Here is an 18,862-nt window from a genome sequence, read left to right on the forward strand (position 1 = left end):
AGTGTGTGTAACTAACATTACAGTACAGTGTGTAACTAGCAGTACTGTACAGTGTGTAACTAGCAGTACTGTACAGTGTGTGTGTAACTAACAGTAACTAGCAGTACTGTACAGTGTGTAACTAACAGTACAGTACAGTACTGTACAGTGTGTAACTAGCAGTAACTAACAGTACAGTGTGTAACTAACAGTAAGTGTGTAACTAACAGTACTGGACAGTGTGTAACTAACAGTACTGTACAGTGTGTAACTAGCAGTAACTAACAGTACAGTGTGTAACTAACAGTACAGTACAGTGTGTAACTAACATTACAGTACAGTGTGTAACTAACAGTTACAGTGTGTAACTAACAGTGTTACAGTGTGTAACTAACAGTACAGTACAGTGTGTAACTAACAGTACTGTACAGTACAGTACTGTACAGTGTGTAACTAACAGTACTGTACAGTGTGTAACTAACAGTACTGTACAGTGTGTAACAGTAAACAGTACTGTACAGTACAGTACTGTGTAACTAGCAGTACTGTACAGTGTGTAACTAACAGTAACTAACATTACAGTACTGTACAGTGTGTAACTAACAGTACTGTACAGTGTGTAACTAGCAGTAACTAACAGTACAGTACAGTGTGTAACTAGCAGTACTGTACAGTGTGTAACTAACAGTACTGTACAGTGTGTAACTAACAGTACTGTACAGTGTGTAACTAACAGTACTGTACAGTGTGTAACTAACAGTACAACTAACAGTACAGTGTGTAACTAGCAGTACTGTACAGTGTGTAACTAGCAGTAACTAACAGTGTGTAACTGTACAGTACTGTGTAACTAACAGTACTGTACAGTGTGTAAGTGTGTAACTAACAGTAACTAACAGTACTGTACAGTGTGTAACTAGCAGTACTGTACAGTGTGTAACTAACAGTACTGTACAGTGTGTAACAGTGTGTAACTAACAGTAACTAACAGTACTGTACAGTGTGTAACTAGTACAGTAACTAACAGTAGCAGTACTAACAGTACTGTACAGTGTGTAACTAACAGTAACTGTACAGTGTGTAACTAACAGTAACTGTGTAACTAGTGTGTAACTAACAGTACTGTACAGTGTAACTAACAGTAACTAACAGTACTGTACAGTGTGTAACTAACAGTACTGTACAGTGTGTAACTAGCAGTACTGTACAGTGTGTAACTAGCAGTACTGTACAGTGTGTAACTAACAGTAACTGTACACAGTGTGTAACTAGCAGTAACTGTACAGTGTGTAACTAGCAGTACTGTACAATGTGTAACTAACAGTACTGTACAGTGTGTAACTAACAGTAACTAACAGTACAGTACAGTGTGTAACTAACAGTAAGTGTGTAACTAACAGTACTGTACAGTGTGTAACTAACAGTACTGTACAGTGTACTGTACAGTGTAACTAACAGTAACTAACAGTACTGTACAGTGTGTAACTAACAGTACTGTACAGTGTGTAACTAACAGTACTGTACAGTGTGTAACTAACAGTACTGTACAGTGTGTAACTAACAGTACTGTAACAGTGTGTAACTAACAGTACTGTACAGTGTGTAACTAACAGTACTGGACAGTGTGTAACTACTGTACAGTACTGTACTGGACACAGTGTGTAACTAACAGTACTGTAACTAACAGTACTGCACAGTGTGTAACTAACAGTACTGCACAGTGTGTAACTAGCAGTACTGTACAGTGTGTAACTAACAGTACTGTACAGTGTGTAACTAACAGTACTGTACAGTGTGTAACTAGCAGTACTGTACAGTGTGTAACTAGCAGTACTGTACAGTGTGTAACTAGCAGTAACTAGTACTGTACAGTGTAACTAGCAGTACAGTGTAACTAGTGTGTGTAACTAGCAGTACAGTACAGTGTGTAACTAACAGTACAGTGTGTGTAACTAGCAGTACTGTACAGTGTGTAACTAACAGTACTGTACAGTGTGTAACTAGCAGTAACTAACAGTACAGTGTGTAACTAACAGTAACTAACTAGTACAGTGTGTAACTAACAGTAACAGTACTGTAACTAGCAGTACTGTACAGTGTGTAACTAACAGTACTGTACAGTGTGTAACTAGCAGTACTGTACAGTGTGTAACTAGCAGTACTGTACAGTGTGTAACTAACAGTAACTAACAGTACTGTACAGTGTGTAACTAACAGTAACTAACAGTGTGTAACTAACAGTACTGCACAGTGTGTGGAGTTGTGTTTCTTACCGGGAGGTTGCATGGCTTCCCGTTCACCTTCACACACAGATTGGGCGGAAAGTGGTCTTCCTGAGGACAACTCGTCTCAGAGAGACAAAACCTGCACACACACACACACACACACACACACACACACACACACACACACACACACACACACACACACAAGATCTCTCGGTAAACCATCAATACAGATGCAAAATTCACCTGCACAGCTCATCTCAATTGCATCCAGCATTGGCCACCCCTAAGACAGATGTCAGGGTTATGTTTCCACCCCTAAGACAGATGTCAGGGTTATGTTTCCACCCCTAACCCCTCCCTAAGACAGATGTCAGGGTTATGTTTCCATCCCCTAAGACAGATGTCAGGGTTATGTTTCCACCCCCTAAGACAGATGTCAGGGTTATGTTTCCACCCCCTAAGATGGATGTCGGGGTTGTTTCCACCCCCTAAGACAGATGTCAGGGTTATGTTTCCACCCCCTAAGACGGATGTCGGGGTTGTTTCCACCCCCTAAGACAGATGTCAGGGTTATGTTTCCACCCCCTAACCCCTCCCTAAGACAGATGTCAGGGTTATGTTTCCACCCCCTAAGACAGATGTCAGGGTTATGTTTCCACCCCCTAAGACGGATGTCGGGGTTGTTTCCACCCCCTAAGACAGATGTCAGGGTTATGTTTCCACCCTCATTGCAACCAACATTTTTCAAAATAATTTCGCCTTCTGGTGGGAATTATCTTCGGAACATTTTAGTACGGCAATTTTACCTGACAATGAGCAATTTATTAAAAAATATATATATATTTGTATTTTTCTCCCCAATTCCGTGGTATCCAATTGGTAGTTAGTCTCGTCTCATCCAGAATCTCACCCAGAATCTAGTGGCACAGCTAGCACTGAGACGCATAGCCTTAGACCACAGCTAGCACTGAGACGCAGAGCCTTAGACCACAGCTAGCACTGAGACGCATAACCTTAGACCACAGCTAGCACTGAGACGCAGAGCCTTGGACCACAGCTAGCACTGAGACGCAGAGCCTTAGACCACAGCTAGCACTGCGACGCAGAGCCTTAGACCACAGCTAGCACTGAGACGCAGAGCCTTAGACCACAGCTAGCACTGAGACGCAGAGCCTTAGACCACAGCTAGCACTGAGACGCAGAGCCTTAGACCACAGCTAGCACTGAGACGCAGAGCCTTAGACCACAGCTAGCACTGAGATACAGAGCCTCAGACCACAGCTAGCACTGAGATGCAGAGCCTTAGACCACAGCTAGCACTGAGACGCAGAGCCTTAGATCACAGCTAGCACTGAGAACAGCCATGTCCTCTGTCGAGTATAAATCATGGTAACAGTCACTTCCTCTGTCCAGTCTAAATCATGGTAACAGCCATTTCCTCTGTCTAGTATAAATCATGGTAACAGTCACTTCCTCTGTCTAGTATAAATCATGGTAACAGTCACTTCCTCTGTCCAGTCTAAATCATGGTAACAGCCATTTCCTCTGTCTAGTATAAATCATGGTAACAGTCACTTCCTCTGTCTAGTATAAATCATGGTAACAGTCACTTCCTCTGTCCAGTCTAAATCATGGTAACAGCCATTTCCTCTGTCTAGTATAAATCATGGTAACAGTCACTTCCTCTGTCCAGTCTAAATCATGGTAACAGTCACTTCCTCTGTCCAGTCTAAATCATGGTAACAGCCATTTCCTCTGTCTAGTATAAAGCATGGTAACAGTCACTTCCTCTGTCTAGTATAAATCATGGTAACAGTAACTTCCTCTGTCTAGTATAAAGCATGGTAACAGTAATTTTCAGCCATTTCCTCTGTCTAGTATAAATCATGATAACAGCCATTTCCTCTGTCTAGTATAAATCATGGTAACAGTAATTTCCATTTTCAGCCATTTCCTCTGTCTAGTATAAATCATGGTAACAGCCATTTCCTCTGTCTAGTATAAAGCATGGTAACAGTAATTTCCATTTTCAGACATTTCCTCTGTCTAGTATAAATCATGGTAACAGCCATTTCCTCTGTCTAGTATAAATCATGGTAACAGTAATTTCCATTTTCAGCCATTTCCTCTGTCTAGTATAAATCATGGTAACAGCCATTTCCTCTGTCTAGTATAAATCATGGTAACAGTCATTTCCATTTTCAGCCATTTCCTCTGTCTAGTATAAATCATGGTAACAGTCACTTCCTCTGTCTAGTATAAATCATGGTAACAGTCATTTCCTCTGTCTAGTATAAATCATGGTAACAGTCACTTCCTCTGTCTAGTATAAATCATGGTAACAGTCACTTCGTCTGTCTAGTATAAATCATGGTAACAGTCACTTCCTCTGTCTAGTATAAATCATGGTAACAGCCATTTCCTCTGTCTAGTATAAAGCATGGTAACAGTAATTTCCATTTTCAGCCATTTCCTCTGTCTAGTATAAATCATGGTAACAGCCATTTCCTCTGTCTAGTATAAATCATGGTAACAGTAATTTCCATTTTCAGCCATTTCCTCTGTCTAGTATAAATCATGGTAACAGTCACTTCCTCTGTCTAGTATAAATCATGGTAACAGTCACTTCCTCTGTCTAGTATAAAGCATGGTAACAGTAATTTCCATTTTCAGCCATTTCCTCTGTCTAGTATAAATCATGGTAACAGCCATTTCCTCTGTCTAGTATAAATCATGGTAACAGTAATTTCCATTTTCAGCCATTTCCTCTGTCTAGTATAAATCATGGTAACAGTCACTTCCTCTGTCTAGTATAAATCATGGTAACAGTCATTTCCTCTGTCTAGTATAAATCATGGTAACAGCCATTTCCTCTGTCTAGTATAAATCATGGTAACAGTCACTTCCTCTGTCTAGTATAAATCATGGTAACAGCAACTTTCTCTGTCTAGTATAAATCATGGTAACAGCCATTTCCTCTGTCTAGTATAAATCATGGTAACAGCCATTTCCTCTGTCTAGTATAAATCATGGTAACAGTCACTTCCTCTGTCTAGTATAAATCATGGTAACAGTCACTTCCTCTGTCTAGTATAAATCATGGTAACAGTCACTTCCTCTGTCTAGTATAAAGCATGGTAACATCCACATAGTGGTTGTAGTATAGTGGGAGGATATATATTGATCAGGATATATATTGATCAGGACCTACATAGTGGTTGTAGTATAGTGGGAGGATATATATTGATCAGGACCTACATAGTGGTTGTAGTATAGTGGGAGGATATATATTGATCAGGACCTACATAGTGGTTGTAGTATAGTGGGAGGATATATATTGATCAGGACCTACATAGTGGTTGTAGTATAGTGGGAGGATATATATTGATCAGGACCTACATAGTGGTTGTAGTATAGTGGGAGGATATATATTGATCAGGACCTACATAGTGGTTGTAGTATAGTGGGAGGATATATATTGATCAGGACCTACATAGTGGTTGTAGTATAGTGGGAGGATATATATTGATCAGGACCTACATAGTGGTTGTAATATAGTGGGAGGATATATATTGATCAGGATATATATTAATCAGGACCTACATAGTGGTTGTAGTATAGTGGGAGGATATATATTGATCAGGACCTACATAGTGGTTGTAGTATAGTGGGAGGATATATATTGATCAGGACCTATATAGTGATTGTAGTATAGTGGGAGGATATATATTGATCAGGACCTACATAGTGGTTGTAGTATAGTGGGAGGATATATATTGATCAGGACCTATATAGAGGTTGTAGTAAACCCAGGCCCTGCATGTCCCCAGGCACCCTCATTTGTTGACTTCTGTGATCGAAAAAGCCTTGGTTTCATGCATGTCAACATCAGAAGCCTCCTCCCTAAGTTTGTTTTACTCACTGCTTTAGCACACTCTGCTAACCCTGATGTCCTTGCCGTGTCTGAATCCTGGCTCAGGAAGGCCACCAAAAATTCTGAGATTTCCATACCCAACTATAACATCTTCCGTCAAGATAGAACTGCCAAAGGGGGAGGAGTTGTAGTCTACTGCAGAGATAGCCTGCAAAGTAATGTCATACTTTCCAGGTCCATACCCAAACAGTTCGAACTACTAATTTTGAAAATAACTCTCTCCAGAAATAAGTCTCTCACTGTTGCCGCCTGCTACAGACCCCCCTCAGCTCCCAGCTGTGCCCTGGACACCATTTGTGAATTGATCACCCCCCCATCTAGCTTCAGAGTTTGTTCTGTTAGGTGACCTAAACTGGGATATGCTTAACACCCCGGCAGTCCTACAATCTAAGCTAGATGCCCTCAATCTCACACAAATCATCAAGGAACCCACCAGGTACAACCCTAACTCTGTAAACAAGGGCACCCTCATAGACGCCATCCTGACCAACTGGCCCTCCAAATACACCTCCGCTGTCTTCAACCAGGATCTCAGCGATCACTGCCTCATTGCCTGTATCCGCAGTCAAACGACCACCCCTCATCACTGTCAAACGCTCCCTAAAACACTTCAGGCCAGGCCTTTCTAATCGACCTGGCCCGGGTATCCTGGAAGGACATTGACCTCATCCCGTCAGTTGAGGATGCCCGGTCATTCTTTAAAAGTAACTTCCTCACCATTTTAGATAAGCATGCTCCGTTCAAAAAATGCAGAACTAAGAACAGATACAGCCCTTGGTTCACTCCAGACCTGACTGCCCTCGACCAGCACAAAAACATCCTGTGGCGGACTGCAATAGCATCGAATAGTCCCCGCGATATGCAACTGTTCAGGGAAGTCAGGAAACAATACACGCAGTCAGTCAGGAAAGCTAAGGCCAGCTTCTTCATGCAGAAGTTTGCATCCTGTAGCTCCAACTCCAAAAAGTTCTGGGACACTGTGAAGTCCATGGAGAACAAGAGCACCTCGTCCCAGCTGCCCACTGCACTGAGGCTAGGTAACACGGTCACCACCGATAAATCCATGATTATCGAAAACTTCAACAAGCATTTCTCAACGGCTGGCCATGCCGCCTTCCGCCTGGCTACTCCAACCTCGGCCAACAGCTCCGCCCCCCCCCCCGCAGCTACTCGCCCAAGCCTCTCCAGGTTCTCCTTTACCCAAATCCAGATAGCAGATGTTCTGAAAGAGCTGCAAAACCTGGACCCGTACAAATCAGCTGGGCTTGACAATCTGGACCCTCTATTTCTGAAACTATCTGCCGCCATTGTCGCAACCCCTATTACCAGCCTGTTCAACCTCTCTTTCATATCGTCTGAGATCCCCAAGGATTGGAAAGCTGCCGCAGTCATCCCCCTCTTCAAAGGGGGAGACACCCTGGACCCAAACTGTTACAGACCTATATCCATCCTGCCCTGCCTATCTAAGGTCTTCGAAAGCAAAGTCAACAAACAGGTCACTGACCATCTCGAATCCCACCGTACCTTCTCCGCTGTGCAATCTGGTTTCCGAGCCGGTCACGGGTGCACCTCAGCCACGCTCAAGGTACTAAACGATATCATAACCGCCATCGATAAAAGACAGTACTGTGCAGCCGTCTTCATCGACCTTGCCAAGGCTTTCGACTCTGTCAATCACCATATTCTTATCGGCAGACTCAGTAGCCTCGGTTTTTCGGATGACTGCCTTGCCTGGTTCACCAATTACTTTGCAGACAGAGTTCAGTGTGTCAAATCGGAGGGCATGCTGTCCGGTCCTCTGGCAGTCTCTATGGGGGTGCCACAGGGTTCAATTCTCGAGCCGACTCTTTTCTCTGTATATATCAATGATGTTGCTCTTGCTGCGGGCGATTCCCTGATCCACCTCTACGCAGACGACACCATTCTATATACTTCCGGCCCGTCCTTGGACACTGTGCTATCTAATATCCAAACAAGCTTCAATGCCATACAACACTCCTTCCGTGGCCTCCAACTGCTCTTAAACGCTAGTAAAACCAAATGCATGCTTTTCAACCGTTCGCTGCCTGCACCCGCACGCCTGACCAGCATCACCACCCTGGATGGTTCCGACCTTGAATATGTGGACATCTATAAGTACCTAGGTGTCTGGCTAGACTGTAAACTCTCCTTCCAGACTCATATCAAACATCTCCAATCGAAAATCAAATCAAGAGTCGGCTTTCTATTCCGCAACAAAGCCTCCTTCACTCACACCGCCAAACTTACCCTAGTAAAACTGACTATCCTACCGATCCTCGACTTTGGCGATGTCATCTACAAAATTGCTTCCAACACTCTACTCAGCAAACTGGATGCAGTTTATCACAGTGCCATCCGTTTTGTCACTCACTAAGGCACCTTATACCACCCACCACTGCGACTTGTATGCTCTAGTCGGCTGGCCCTCGCTACATATTCGTCGCCAGACCCACTGGCTCCAGGTCATCTACAAGTCCATGCTAGGTAAAGCTCTGCCTTATCTCAGTTCACTGGTCACGATGGCAACACCCATCCGTAGCACGCGCTCCAGCAGGTGTATCTCACTGATCATCCCTAAAGCCAACACCTCATTTGGCCGCCTTTCGTTCCAGTACTCTGCTGCCTGTGACTGGAACGAATTGCAAAAATCGCTGAGGTTGGAGACTTATCTCCCTCACCAACTTCAAACATCTGCTATCTGAGCAGCTAACCGATCGCTGCAGCTGTACATAGACTATTGGTAAATAGCCCACCCTTTTTCACCTACCTCATCCCCATACTGCTTTTATTTATTTACTTTTCTGCTCTTTTGCACACCAATATCTCTACCATCTGATCATTTATCACTCCAGTGTTAATCTGCAAAATTGTAATTATTCGCCTACCTCCTCATGCCTTTTGCACACAATGTATATAGACTCCCCCTTTTTTTCTACTGTGTTATTGACTTGTTAATTGTTTACTCCATGTGTAACTCTGTGTTGTCTGTTCACACTGCTATGCTTTATCTTGGCCAGGTCGCAGTTGCAAATGAGAACTTGTTCTCAACTAGCTTACCTGGTTAAATAAAGGTGAAATAAAATAAAAAATAAAAAGTAGTATAGTGGGAGGATATATATTGATCAGGATATATATTGATCAGGACCTACATAGTGGTTGTAGTATAGTGGGAGGATATATATTGATCAGGACCTACATAGTGGTTGTAGTATAGTGGGAGGATATATATTGATCAGGACCTACATAGTGGTTGTAGTATAGTGGGAGGATATATATTGATCAGGACCTACATAGTGGTTGTAGTATAGTGGGAGGATATATATTGATCAGGATATATATTGATCAGGACCTACATAGTGGTTGTAGTATAGTGGGAGGATATATATTGATCAGGACCTACATAGTGGTTGTAGTATAGTGGGAGGATATATATTGATCAGGACCTACATAGTGGTTGTAGTATAGTGGGAGGATATATATTGATCAGGACCTACATAGTGGTTGTAGTATAGTGGGAGGATATATATTGATCAGGACCTACATAGTGGTTGTAATATAGTGGGAGGATATATATTGATAGTATAGTGGGAGGATATATATTGATCAGGACCTACATAGTGGTTGTTGTAGTATAGTGGGAGGATATATATTGATCAGGACCTACATAGTGGTTGTAGTATAGTAGAAGAGGATAAGTATTGATCAGGACCTACCGTAGATTGAACTTGTACTGTGAAGTCACATTTATTGATGTCCCTGACCTACACAGTGGTTGTTAAAGGGTTGGTAGGGTATATATTGAGGGGACCTACATAGGGTTGGTAGGGTATATGGTAGGATATATATTGGTCAGGACATGGCATAGGGTAGAGGGTTGTAGGGTATATGGTGGGTAGAGGGGAGGTAGGGATGGTACCTACATAGTGGTTGTAGTATAGTGGGAGGATATATATTGATCAGGACCTACATAGTAGGGTAGAGTTGGTAGGGTACATGGCAGGATATATTTGAGGGACCTTGGTATAGGTGGTTGGTAGGGTAGAGGGTTGGCAGGGTATATGGCAGGGTAGAGGGTTGGTAGGGTAGAAGGTTGAACAGGGTTCTACATGGTAGGGTAGAGGGTTGGTAGGGTACATGGTAGGGTAGAGGGTTGGTAGGGTAGAGGGTTGGTAGGGTACATGGCAGGGTAGAGGGTTGGTAGGGTACATGGCAGGGTAGAGGGTTGGTAGGGTACATGGTAGGGTGGAGGGTTGGTAGGGTACATGGTAGGGTAGAGGGTTGGCAGGGTACATGGCAGGGTAGAGGGTTGGTAGGGTAGAGGGTTGGTAGGGTACATGGTAGGGTAGAGGGTTGGTAGGGTACATGGTAGGGTAGAGGGTTGGTAGGGTAGAGGGTTGGTAGGGTACATGGTAGGGTAGAGGGTTGGTAGGGTAGAGGGTTGGTAGGGTACATGGCAGGGTAGAGGGTTGGTAGGGTACATGGTAGGGTAGAGGGTTGGTAGGGTACATGGTAGGGTAGAGGGTTGGTAGGGTACATGGCAGGGTAGAGGGTTGGTAGGGTACATGGTAGGGTAGAGGGTTGGTAGGGTACATGGTAGGGTAGAGGGTTGATAGGGTAGAGGGTTGGTAGGGTACATGGCAGGGTAGAGGGTTGGTAGGGTACATGGTAGGGTAGAGGGTTGGTAGGGTACATGGCAGGGTAGAGGGTTGGTAGGGTTGGCAGGGTAGAGGGTTGGTAGGGTACATGGCAGGGTAGAGGGTTGGTAGGGTACATGGTAGGGTAGAGGGTTGGTAGGGTACATGGTAGGGTAGAGGGTTGGTAGGGTAGATAGTTGGTAGGGTACATGGCAGGGTAGAGGGTTGGTAGGGTACATGGTAGGGTAGAGGGTTGGTAGGGTACATGGCAGGGTAGAGGGTTGGTAGGGTACATGGTAGGGTAGAGGGTTGGTAGGGTACATGGTAGGGTAGAGGGTTGGTAGGGTAGAGGGTTGGTAGGGTACATGGTAGGGTAGAGGGTTGGTAGGGTACATGGTAGGGTAGAGGGTTGGTAGGGTAGAGGGTTGGCAGGGTACATGGCAGGGTAGAGGGTTGGTAGGGTAGAGGGGGTTGGTAGGGTACATGGTAGGGTAGAGGGTTGGTAGGGTACATGGTAGGGTAGAGGGTTGGTAGGGTACATGGTAGGGTAGAGGGTTGGTAGGGTACATGGCAGGGTAGAGGGTTGGTAGGGTACATGGCAGGGTAGAGGGTTGGTAGGGTACATGGTAGGGTAGAGGGTTGGTAGGGTACATGGTAGGGTAGAGGGTTGGTAGGGTACATGGTAGGGTAGAGGGTTGGTAGGGTACATTGGTAGGGTAGAGGGTTGGTAGGGTACATGGTAGGGTAGAGGGTTGGCAGGGTACATGGCAGGGTAGAGGGTTGGTAGGGTACATGGCAGGGTAGAGGGTTGGTAGGGTACATGGTAGGGTAGAGGGTTGGTAGGGTACATGGTAGGGTAGAGGGTTGGTAGGGTACATGGTAGGGTAGAGGGTTGGTAGGGTAGATAGTTGGTAGGGTACATGGCAGGGTAGAGGGTTGGTAGGGTACATGGTAGGGTAGAGAGTTGGTAGGGTACATGGCAGGGTAGAGGGTTGGTAGGGTACATGGTAGGGTAGAGGGTTGGTAGGGTACATGGTAGGGTAGAGGGTTGGTAGGGTACATGGTAGGGTAGAGGGTTGGTAGGGTACATGGCAGGGTAGAGGGTTGGTAGGGTAGAGGGTTGGTAGGGTACATGGTAGGGTAGAGGGTTGGTAGGGTACATGGTAGGGTAGAGGGTTGGTAGGGTACATGGCAGGGTAGAGGGTTGGTAGGGTACATGGTAGGGTAGAGGGTTGGTAGGGTACATGGCAGGGTAGAGGGTTGGTAGGGTACATGGTAGGGTAGAGGGTTGGTAGGGTAGAGGGTTGGTAGGGTACATGGTAGGGTAGAGGGTTGGTAGGGTACGTTGGTAGGGTAGAGGGTTGGTAGGGTACATGGTAGGGTAGAGGGTTGGTAGGGTACGTTGGTAGGGTAGAGGGTTGTAGGGTAGAGGGTTGGTAGGGTACATGGTAGGGTAGAGGGTTGGTAGGGTACATGGTAGGGTAGAGGGTTGGTAGGGTACATGGTAGGGTAGAGGGTTGGCAGGGTACATGGCAGGGTAGAGGGTTGGTAGGGTACATGGCAGGGTAGAGGGTTGGTAGGGTACATGGCAGGGTAGAGGGTTGGTAGGGTACATGGTAGGGTAGAGGGTTGGTAGGGTACATGGTAGGGTAGAGGGTTGATAGGGTACGTTGGTAGGGTAGAGGGTTGGTAGGGTACGTTGGTAGGGTAGAGGGTTGTAGGGTAGAGGGTTGGTAGGGTACATGGTAGGGTACATGGTAGGGTAGAGGGTTGGTAGGGTACATGGTAGTATAGACGGTTGGTATGTTAGAGGGTTGGTAGGGTACATGGTAGAGTAGAGGGTTGGTAGGGTACATGGTAGGGTAGAGGGTTGGTAGGGTAGAGGGTTGGCAGGGTACATGGTAGGGTAGATGGTTGGTAGGGTACATGGTGGGGTAGAGGGTTGGTAGGGTACATGGTAGTATAGAGTACATGGTAGTCAAGTGTATATGGTAGGGTAGAGGGTTGGTAGTGTACATGGTAGTATAGAGTACATGGTAGTCAAGTGTATATGGTAGGGTAGAGGGTTGGTAGGGTAGACGGTTGGTAGGGTACATGGTAGTATAGAGTACGCTGGTAGGGTAGAGGGTTGGTAGGGTACATGGTAGTATAGGGTACATTGGTAGGGTAGAGGGTTGGTAGGGTACATGGTAGTATAGAGTACGTTGGTAGGGTAGAGGGTTGGTAGGGTACATGGCAGGGTAGAGGGTTGGTAGGGTAGGTAGCGTTGGTAGGGTACATGGTAGGGTAGAGGGTTGGTAGGGTACATGGTAGGGTAGAGGGTTGGTAGGGTACATGGCAGGGTAGAGGGTTGGTAGGGTACATGGTAGGGTAGAGGGTTGGTAGGGTACATGGCAGGGTAGAGGGTTGGTAGGGTACATGGTAGGTAGAGGTAGAGGGTTGGTAGGGTAGAGGTAGTTGGTAGAGGTACATGGTAGGGTAGATGGTTGGTAGAGAGGCGTTGGTAGGGTAGATGGTAGGGTACATGGTAGGGTACATGGTAGGGTAGAGGGTTGGTAGGGTACGTGGTAGGGTAGAGGGTTGGTAGGGTAGAGGGTTGGTAGGGTACATGGTAGGGTAGAGGGTTGGTAGGGTACATGGTAGGGTAGAGGGTTGGTAGGGTACATGGTAGGGTAGAGGGTTGGGGGTTGGCAGGGTAGAGGGTTGGTAGGGTACATGGTAGGGTAGAGGGTTGGTAGGGTACATGGCAGGGTAGAGGGTTGGTAGGGTACATGGTAGGGTTGGTAGAGGGGGTTGGTAGGGTACATGGTAGGGTACGTTGGTAGGGTAGATGGTAGTAGGGTACATGGTAGGGTAGAGGGTTGGTAGGGTACATGGTAGTATAGAGGTACATGGTAGTTAGAGGGTTGGTAGGGTACATGGTAGGGTTGAGGGTTGGTAGGGTAGAGGGTAGGCAGGGTACATGGTAGGGTAGAGGGTTGGTAGGGTACATGGCAGGGTAGAGGGTTGGTAGGGTAGAGGGTTGGTAGGGTACATGGTAGGGTAGAGGGTTGGTAGGGTACATGGTAGGGTAGAGGGTTGGTAGGGTACATGGCAAGGGTAGAGGGTTGGTAGGGTACATGGTAGGGTAGAGGGTTGGTAGGGTACATGGCAGGGTAGAGGGTTGGTAGGGTACATGGTAGGGTAGAGGGTTGGTAGGGTAGAGGTAGTAGGGTAGAGGCAGTTGGTAGGGTACATGGTAGGGTAGAGGGTGGTAGGGCACGTTGGTAGGGTAGATGGTAGGTAGGGTACGTTGGTAGGGTAGAGGGTTGGTAGGGTAGAGGGTTGATAGGGTACATGGTAGGGTAGAGGGTTGGTAGGGTACATGGTAGGGTAGGTAGGGTTGGTAGGGTACATGGTAGGGTAGAGGGTTTGGTAGGGTACATGGTAGGGTAGAGGGTTGGCAGGGTACATGGTAGGGTAGAGGGTTGGTAGGGTACATGGTAGGGTAGAGGGTTGGTAGGGTACATGGCAGGGTAGAGGGTTGGTAGGGTACATGGTAGGGTAGGCAGGGTTGGTAGGGTACATGGTAGGGTAGAGGGTTGGCAGGGTACATGGTAGGGTAGATGGTTGGTAGGGTACATGGTGGGGTAGAGGGTTGGTAGGGTACATGGTAGTATAGAGTACATGGTAGTCAAGTGTATATGGTAGGGTAGAGGGTTGGTAGTGTACATGGTAGTATAGAGTACATGGTAGTCAAGTGTATATGGTAGGGTAGAGGGTTGGTAGGGTAGACGGTTGGTAGGGTACATGGTAGTATAGAGTACGCTGGTAGGGTAGAGGGTTGGTAGGGTACATGGTAGTATAGGGTACATTGGTAGGGTAGAGAGGTAGGTAGGGTACATGGTAGGATAGAGGGTGGGTAAGGTACGTTGGTAGGGTACATGGTAGTAAAGTATATATGGTAGGGTAGAGGGTAAGTAGGGTACATGGCAGTATAAGGTACATGGTAGGATAGAGGGTAGGTAAGGTACGTTGGTAGGGTACATGGTAGTATAGAGTACATGGTAGGGTAGAGGGTAGGTAGGGTAGAGGGTAGGTAGGGTCCGTTGGTAGGGTAGAGGGTAGGTAGGGTACATGGTAGGGTAGATGGTAGGTAGGGTACGGTTGGTCCCAGGGCACATGGTAGATAGAGTACATGGTAGGGTAGAAAGTGGTAGGGTACGTTGGTAGGGCAGAGGGTAGGTAGGAGGCCACGTTGGTAGCCTAGGGTTCCTCCCTATGGTAGGCCAGAGACGGTGGCCACCCTAGGCCTGGTTCATTGGTAGGGTAGAGGATAGGTAGGGACTGGCGTTGGTAGGATGCATGGTAGTATAGGGTACATTGTAGGGTAGAGGGTAGGCAGGGCCACGTTGGCCTGGTTCCTCCCTATGGTAGAGCAGAGGGTTTGAGAGCCTGTCTCTTACATTGAGCTGCTAATCTGTTGGACTTGCTGCCCGTCAGTGCCTGGTTTTCCTGAAACCGCTGGCTGTTGTCCGATGCTGCAGAGAGAGAAACACAGAGGGAAAGAGTTCGAGAGAGAGAGAGAGCAGAGAGAGAGAGAGAGAGAGAGAGAGCCTGAGAGCTTCTCTAGAGAGAAAACACAGAGGGAGAGAGAGAGAGAGCTGAAAAGAGGGAGAGAGAGAGAGAAACAGAGATTGAACAGAGAGAGAGAGAGGAGAGTGAGAGGAGAGAGAGAGAGACACAGAGGGAGAGAGGAGCGGGAGACAGAGGGAGAGGATGGCTTCACAGAGAGTTAGAGAGAGAGAGAGAGAAACACAGAGGGTTTTCAAGAGAGAGGGGCTGAGAGAGAGCTGGGCGAGAGAGAGAGGGCGAGGAGAGGGTGAGAGAGAATCATCGACAGAGTAGAAATTGAGACAGAGGCCTCAGAGCGGGAGAGAGTGAGAATAGGAGGTACTGGTTAGTGATAAGTGAGGGAACTGTAGAGGACAGTGAACAATCAGAAAAACAATTTGGCCTTTATGGCCATGTACTCTTATCAATTCCACCCGGCACAGCCAGAAGAGGACTGGCCACCCCTCAGAGCCTGGTTCCTCCCTACCCGGCACAGCCAGAAGAGGACTGGCCACCCCTCAGAGCCTGGTTCCTCCCTACCCGGCACAGCCAGAAGAGGACTGGCCACCCCTCAGAGCCTGGTTCTTCTACTTCCGAGATTCCTGCATGGCCAGAAGAGGACTGGCCACCCTCAGAGCCTGGTTCCTCCCTACCCGGCACAGCCAGAAGAGGACTGGCCACCCCTCAGAGCCTGGTTCCTCCCTACCCGGTTCAGCCAGAAGAGGACTTTGTGCCCTGACAGAGCCTGGTTCCTCCCTACCCTGGATGAGCCAGAAGAGGACTGGCCACCCAGCCTCAGAGCCTGGTTCCTCCCTGGTGCCAGAAGTGTGTGTGTCTGGTGAGCGTGTGTGTGTGTGTGTCTGGTAAGCGTGTGTGTGTGTGTGTGTCTGGTGAGCGTGTGTGTGTGTGTGTGTCTGGTGAGCGTGTGTGTCTGGTGAGCGTGTGTGTGTGTGTGTGTCTGGTGAGCGTGTGTGTGTGTGTGTGTCTGGTGAGCGTGTGTGTGTGTGTCTGGTGAGCGTGTGTGTGTGTGTTTGGTGAGCGTGTGTGTGTGTGTTTGTGTGTGTGTCTGGTGAGCGTGTGTGTGTGTGTCTGGTGAGCGTGTGTGTGTGTGGTGAGCGTGTGGTGTGTGTCGTGTGTGTGTGTGTGTGTGTGTGTGTGTGTGTGTCTGGTGAGCGTGTGTGTGTGTGTCTGGTGAGCGTGTGTGTGTGTGTCTGGTAAGCGTGTGTGTGTGTGTGTCTGGTAAGCGTGTGTGTGTGTGTGTCTGGTAAGCGTGTGTGTGTGTGTGTGTCTGGTAAGCGTGTGTGTGTGTGTGTCTCGTCTCCTTCGCAGTTGATCGGGCTGTTGATTGTGGCCTGTGGAATGTTGTACCACTCCTCTTCAATGGCTGTGCGAAGTAGCTGGATATTGTACACGCTGTCGTACACGTGGATACAGAGCATCCCAAACATGCTCAATGGGTGACGTCTGGTGAGTATGCAGGCCATGGAAGAACTGGGTCATTTTCAGCTTCCAGGAATGGTGTACAGATCCTTGCGACATGGGGCTGTGCGTTATCATGCTGAAACGTGAGGTGATGGAGGAGAATGAATAGCACGACAATGGGCCTCAGGATCTCAACTCGCTATCTCTTTGCATTAAAACAGCTATTGATAAAATGCAATTGTGTTCGTTGTCCGTAGCTCATGCCTGCCCCATACCATAACTCCACCATGGGGCACTCTGTTCACAAGGTTGACATCAGCAAACTGCTCACCCCCACAACGCCATACACGCGGTCTGCTTCCTTTTGATTCCACCCTCCTTCCTGGCTTCCTTTTGATTCCACCCCCCCACACACACACCCCCCACACACACACATACACCCCCCCCACACACCCCCACACACACACACCCACGAGGTAAATGATCACAGAGTAATATGAGGGAACTCTTGACGGTGGTAATTACTTTCCGTTTAGGATGATGTGGGGGGGGGGGGGGACCAACCAAGAAGACCCCCCCCCCTAGACGATTCCCAAGGCCCAACCACCAGGTTCCCCAACTCATCTGCATTAACGGAGAACAATCTGTTTTTCACCACCTGTCTATCAAAATGGGTCTGTGTTTCTCTTCCCACCACCTGGGGTGCAATTAGAGATGAGAAGGAGTGTGAGGTGGATTTACCACAGCCCCCAGTCTGCTACAATACTAGATGGTAGAAAGAATACAAGCATCCATGTGATCCTCGAGTGCAGCAGTTGGCTCCTAACAATGGTCTTCTTCCTCCCGGGCGCCCAGGCTATAAATAGACTGTTATTTTCTCTCTTCCCGCCCTCTCTCTCTCTCTCTTTCCCTCACGCGCCCCCCCCCCCAGATCTGGTGTGTTTCTACGTTACTGGTGGAAAGGCAAAGGGTTAACACACACACACCTCCATCTATTAGATCTATACCGGACGGCTGCTTCTGACAGCAAAAGCATGGCAAACACTGTTCCTAGATCAGCTCTTATGGTAAAAGGAGAGTGGGCTCACATCTGTACCTTTTCTTTCTGGGGTGAATGTGTTCTGGAGTCAGTTCTGGCTTAGAGGAGGTGATGAGAGGGAACTACAAGCTAGGGAGAATCTGTTCTGGAGTCAGTACTGGCTAAGAGGAGGAGATGACAGGGACTATATGCTAGGGAGAATCTGTTCTGGAGTCAGTACTGGCTAAGAGGAGGAGATGAGAGTTCTAGTTCTTCAGTGGAGCAAAGACCAGCTGGAGTCTATTAGCTAGTCAGTGGCATCATCCCATTGTTTTATACATTACAATACACACACGCTCACACAGACACAGACACACGAGATCTGGTACTAATCACTCACAGAAAGTAGCCAAAACGGTTTAGCTCCTCTCACTGTGACCGCTCCGTTCAGCTACACCACGGTAACAGACAGCTCCATCACGGTAAGACTGCTCCACCACGGTAACAGACCGCTCCGTTCAGCTACACCACGGTAACAGACTGCTCCATCACGGTAAGACTGCTCCATCACGGTAACAGACCGCCCAGTTCAGCTCCACCACGGTAACAGACTGCTCCGTTCAGCCCCATCATGGTATCAGACTGTTCAGCTCCACCACGGTAACAGACCGTCCAGTTCAGCTCCACCACGGTAACAGACCGTTCCGTTCAGCTCCAGCCCCATCACCGGTAACAGACCGCTCCAGTTCAGCTCCACCACGGTAACAGACCGTTCCGTTCAGCTCCACCACGGTAACAGACCGTTCCGTTCAGCTCCACCACGGTAACAGACCGCTCCGTTCAGCCCCACCACGGTAACAGACTGCTCCATCACGGTAACAGACCGCCCAGTTCAGCCCCACCACGGTAACAGACTGCTCCATCACGGTAACAGACCGCTCCGTTCAGCCCCACCACGGTAACAGACAGCTCCGTTCAGCCCCACCACGGTAACAGACCGTTCCGTTCAGCTCCACCACGGTAACAGACCGCT

General features: G+C 47.6%; 1 pseudogene; it reads right to left on the minus strand.

The window, feature by feature from the left end:
• Positions 1-18,862, minus strand: part of LOC115127276 (E3 SUMO-protein ligase PIAS1-like) — a 100,080-nt pseudogene that overhangs the window by 12,766 nt on the left and 68,452 nt on the right.

Source organism: Oncorhynchus nerka, linkage group LG27 (assembly GCF_034236695.1).
Source record: "Oncorhynchus nerka isolate Pitt River linkage group LG27, Oner_Uvic_2.0, whole genome shotgun sequence".
NCBI lineage: Eukaryota > Metazoa > Chordata > Actinopteri > Salmoniformes > Salmonidae > Oncorhynchus > Oncorhynchus nerka.